Here is a 5734-nt window from a genome sequence, read left to right as displayed (position 1 = left end):
TGTAGAGCCTACTTCTTTTCGGGGTTAGTCGGCGCATGCCTTCGGCGCATTTCCTCTTTTCGTTGTTGGCGGTGCGTGATTTGGGTCCTCCTTTTTTTTTGTTGTCGTCGTACCCCCCCTTGAACAGATAGGGTGTAGGTAAAAAAAGTTAGCTACCAAAAATGGAGTTTTTGGTTCACTGCCAAACCTTGGGTTTAAGGTGTACCCAGTAACCTCATGAGAAGTGGTAACAAAACAGGACTTGAGAACATATGTTTTGGGAGGTCTTACCACTTATATTTGTGGCAGTGTCTATAACCCGTACAAATTTCAACTGACAAAATAAAACAAAGCTTTGACAAAATATAGATGATGATAAACAAAATCATGGCAGACCTATGATACTGAATAGGTAAAACTAATTTGGAACTCGGCATTTTGTTGCTTGAGCAGGTTCTGGAGAAGTTGTTGATCTTTGATGTCATATGTGAATTTGCAAAAGAGCTTGAAGATGAAGAATACTGTTGAGCACGATTGGTTTGAGTATCTTTAAACACCTTTTCTGCAATAAATTCATCAAAGCCAACTGCAATGGTTTCTTCAGCTTGAGCTCCATAGATCAGTGGCTTGATTCGAGAAATATGTATAGCACCAAAATACATCGAGTAAGGCTCACACAAAGCATACATCTCCCAGTCTGACAACTCGATGCGCCGGAGCTTTTTACTTGCCTCTTGAATGGCTATGACCTTTGCATGAGTTTTTGGATCCATGTATTTAAGGACCATGTTGTGACGGCTAACAACAATCTCATCCTTCGACATCACCAATGAACCAAAATGTCCTCCATGGCCGCAGTTCACACCTTCATAGGCTTCTTGATTGCAATCCCTATCTTGAACCTCCTCATGATGACCAGCAAAGGTTGAGGCAACAATATCATCCATGACTCCGCTTAGAAGAAGATAAAAGAGAACTTTTATAGTCGCTTCGCTCGTAGCACTTGCAACTCACGGCGTTTTGTGAGGCTCGTATGAATGACCTCTTGGTTGGCCAAGACTCAAAAGCTTTTAATCAAATTCAATATTGCCTGACATTTGAAAAAACCAGGGTCGATTAGAAGTATTGCAGACAGGGAAGACGACAACGTTGATGGCTCGCTTTGCTTTCGCAGGCTTGACACAGTCAACAGTATGCCGTCCTGGGTCTGCTGTAATTGAGGACTGCAACGCCTAGGCTTCAACTTATTTTTGCGACATAATAATATGCCAACAAAAGAGGGAATTTGATTGCAACTGTTGCTGTGCAACCATGCCGACTTGAAGCTCTTTAATTAGCAACGTTTAAAAACGCCCTCCGACACTGCTTGGTAGTATGACCACCAGAGTCGACCTCATTTCTGAAGCGATGCTTGTCACAGAGATGGAGTTTTCAATATTCCACTTGCAGATTGCCTCTACACTTGCCCAATTCTCCCCTGCTCGATTCAGTTTTGCAGAGTTGAGCACCCATGCTTTCTCGATTTCGCTGCAGAGAAGCCAAGTTTCGATTTGGAGGACCTGGGGAACAAAAAGCCGGTTGGGGATCGACAATGCTCTGATACCAGTTGTTGGTGTTGCAGCTACGGGGGATGCCGCCTTTGGGGTGCCATGGCAAGAGGAGGTCTGCAGAAGAGCTCGGCTTGCAGAGAATGAGAACGAGAACGAGCGAGAGAGAGAGAGAGAGAGAGAGAGAGAGAGAGAGAGAGAGAGAGAGAGAGAGAGAGAGAGAGAGAGAGAGAGAGAGAGAGAGAGAGAGAGAGAGAGAGAGAGAGAGAGAGAGAGAGAGAGAGTCGACACATTATGAATAAAAATAATACGCTATATTCTATGATTGAGAGAGATTACAATGTATATAAATCCACAAAAACCATGCAAAACTTGACTTTAACTGATCTTTCTACTGCATGCCTATAAGAGGCTTTCCCCACGGCTGACAAAAAAAGGGCTTGGCCCAACATGTGTGTGTGTATGTGTGTATAGAGAGAGAGAGAGGGAGAGAAGCTCTATGCTGCGCCTGTATAGGCCGAGAGGGAGAGAGAGAGAGAGATTTGCAGGCGGTGCTGGAACCGAAACAGAGCGCGAGAGAGGGAGAGGGTGTGTATGCATGGGGTGTGTGTGTGTGTGGTGTGTGTGTATAGAGAGAGAGAGGGAGAGAAGCTCTACGCTGCGCCTGTACAGGCCGAGAGGGAGAGAGAGAGAGATTTGCCAGCGGTGCTAGAACGGAAACAGAGCGCGAGAGAGGGAGAGGGGATTGGAGGTGTGTGTGTGAGTGTGAGGGAGGGAGAGGGTGAGGGTGAGTGAGTGTGTGGTGGGGGGTGCATGGGGTCTGGCTTCTTGCGCTACGCCTTCGGGTTGAGAAGAACGAGAGGGAGAGAGAGGGGATGAGGTGGCGTGGATAGGGGAGAGGGAGGGTTCTATGGCGGGTGCCCATCGTGGGGGGGGGGAGTGTGTGTGTGAGGGGGGGGGTTGTCCTATTCTCTGTCTTGCATGGTGTCTCAAGGATCAGAGGAGGGGGGAGAAGTCAATGGTGTGGGGGGAATGAAGAGGGTGGGGATAGAGGGCCAAGGGGGGGGGGGGGGGGGGGGGGGGAGGTAATGAGGGTGAGGGGAAGAGTGTGAGAGGGGCCGGATGTGAGGATAAGAATACGAGAGAGCAAGAGTTCACATGCGGCTCGACACAGAGGGAGCGCGAGAGGGAAAGCGAGAGAGGGGTCGGGGTGAGTGCTCGAGGCTTGCACGTGGCTGAGGGTGGCCAGTAAAGGGGGGGGGGGGGGGGGGAAATGGAGGGTGAGGTGAGAGAGAGGATATTAGAGAGAGGTATGTAGGGAAAATGAGAGAGAGAGGGGGGGGGGGGGGGGGAATATTTCATTCAATTTCGGCCAGGGGAATAACTACCGGGAGAGAGAGTAGGGGTATTTGAAACTGAGGGCGGCCGGCTAGGCTGGGGTATAGACAAGCGGGGGCCTGAGGGTGATAAGGCCGGCCAATCACGGGGAGGGGGGGGTATGCCATGCCCGTAGAGGTGTCGTTAGGTTTACCATGTGGTGCCGAGCCTTCCAATGGTGTCGCCGAGGCTCCAACAGAGGAAAAAATAAGTTTTTTTCTTTTTTTTCTTTGATTTTCAAAATCGGCCATTATTAGCCCTCTCCCTTTGGCTAGAGGCATTCATGCTTCTAGCCCGTCCTCTGCATCTTCAATTGTGGAGTTAGAGGGTTCTCCCTCTTCTGGAATGTCTAGCATGAATTCTGGATCAAACCTAAGAAAATACCTTTTCAGTCTCCATCCATTGACCCTGGTCTTGTGAATTCTCCCATCTGCTTCCATCAGCTTATAGCTGCCGTTGTCATAGCGTTTCTTGATGATGAATGGCCCTTCCCATCTGGGTTGAAATTTCTTGTCCTTCTTGGTGTCAAATCTGTTGTCGTATCTCAGCACTAGCATACCTTTTTTGAGTCCCTTTTCTTTAAGCCCTTGATTGAAGGTGAGCCGACGTCGTTTTGCCTGCGCTGCATAGTGATTGATTGCTTCTTCCCTATCTAGCTGGAGCCTCTCCAGATCCAAGATGTGGTTTCGGAGATTTACAATCGGACAATGTATCTGACTAGCCAACACTCGTAAGCTGGCTATCTGTACCTCAATGGGTAGAATTGCCTCCTTCCCATAAACTAGATGGAAAGGGGTGAAACCTAGTGATGTTCGGAACGTTGTTCTGTAGGCCCAAAGAGCTGCCATTAGATGTTTATCCCAGTCCCGTGTGTGATTGTTTACCTGCTTTGTGATGATTTTGAAAATCATTCCGTTTACCTTCTCTACCATACCATTGCATTGTGGATAGTATGGTGTGGAATGTCGGCGTGTGATGCCTAACTTCTTCATCAGTTCTCCCACCAAATCACCTATGAATCCTGGTCCTCTATCTGATATTATCTCAAGAGGAGTGCCAAAACGGCAACAGATATGCTCAAAAATGAACTTTTCCACCTCTTGGGCTGTAATGCGGGTGGTGGCTGTTGCTTCTGCCCATCGAGTCATATAGTCTACACCCACTATGATGTATAGTTTACCTGATTGGGCCCTTGGTAAAGGACCAATAGCATCTATTCCCCATTTCTCAAAAGGACCATATGAAATGATAGGGGTTTGTGGCTCGTAGGTTAACGTGCGATCACTGGCCACTTGACAAGCCTTACATGTTTTACAACCAATGGTGTACATCCCTGTTCAAACTAGGCCAAAAGTATCCTGCCTATAGAATCTTCCTACTGGTGATATCTAGAGCAAAATGACCGCCACAGACGCCATCATGGCAACTTGAAATTACCTCTGTGATCTCATTGGATTTTGGCACCTGAGAATTTGATCTTTGCCCTTACAATACAAGTGGTCGTTTACAAGGTGGTACCTAGTAGCCTTCCTTACCACTGCTTCTGGCCTTTGGTGTATCCTGCTGGACATTCTCCTGTATCTAAAAAACTGATGACATCCGGCATAGCATCACTACCTCGAAAGAGGGGTAGCTTCAGTTTGATTGCTCCTACAGAAACGTCTTGTATTCTCCCTTTGGTTAGAGCATCTGCCTCTTGATTTTCTGCTCCGGGGACATGAAATAGTTTCACTGCTTCAAACTTCTTTAGAAGGTCCTTAACTTGGCGGAGTTGACCAAGTAGAACCTGATTCTTACAAATCCAGGTGCCATTTATCTGCCTTATCAAAAGCAAAGCATCGCCAAACACATTTAGGCACTGAATTCCTTGTGAAATACATTGTTCCAACCCAAGAATTAGGGCTGCATATTCTGGTTCATTGTTGGAGTGGGAGTGTAATAACTACCCAATGGAGAACATTCTTTCTTGATGTTCATTGAAAATGACTATGCCTGTTGTAGACTGATCCATTGTTCTCTTGTATGCTCCGTCAAAGAAAAGAGAGTGAGCTCTTTCTACCCTAGGACTTTCTACCATTGGTGTTTCTTCCTTTGCTTCCGTGTTGACCTTCAGCTTCTTCTCATAATGGCGATGAGTGAGAATTCTCGCTAAACTAGCCCTGGTGGAGTTTTCTACTTGCATGGTGTAGTCAAACTCTTGTAATCTAATCAACCACTTTGAGATCCTTGATGAGACATCCATGTGTCGCATTACATATGGGAAAACCTCTTCCATTGTCAGGATTACAAAGGGTCTAGGCAGGAGATAGGAGCGGAACTTTGTGGTAGCAAACATTAGTGCGAGAACCATGTGTTCTACTTCGGTAAATCCCCTTTATGACGGGGTCATGACCCGACTAGAGAAGTAAATAGGACGCACCCATAAAATGGCTCGTCCCACTTAGGAGGTGAAATAGTGGGAAGCTTAGCTAGGATTTGCTTTACCTCAGTAAATTGCTGCTCATTCTCTTCACTCCATGAGAAGACATCCCTCTGGGTGAGCTGTCGTAGGGGAAGGACCACTTGGGATAGCAAGTGAATGAACCTGCTTAAGTATCTTAGCTTCTGAAGGAAAGAAAGAAGCTGCTTAGCGGTGATGGGTGACGACAAAGATACCAGGGCCTGAATCTTGCTAGGGTCAGCCTCGATCCGTTTTGCTGAAATTACATGACCAAGGAGAGTGACTTTGCTTTCACCAATGTGACACTTATCCACGTTGAGCTGGCCACCCAAGGTTTATAGCTTGGTTAAGCCATCATAGACTTTGCTTAAATGAAGGGCTCGTGAGCTAT

General features: G+C 46.9%; 1 pseudogene; it reads right to left on the bottom strand.

The window, feature by feature from the left end:
• Positions 1-309: 309 nt before the first annotated feature.
• On the bottom strand, positions 310-968 carry LOC147433426 (guanosine deaminase pseudogene; annotated as a pseudogene).
• Between the last annotated feature and the right edge of the window lie 4766 nt (positions 969-5734).

This window comes from Adiantum capillus-veneris, chromosome 20, assembly GCF_014529385.1.
Source record: "Adiantum capillus-veneris isolate H3 chromosome 20, ASM1452938v2, whole genome shotgun sequence".
Classification (NCBI taxonomy): Eukaryota; Viridiplantae; Streptophyta; class Polypodiopsida; order Polypodiales; family Pteridaceae; genus Adiantum; species Adiantum capillus-veneris.
This window is presented reverse-complemented; position numbering and strand designations above follow the sequence as displayed.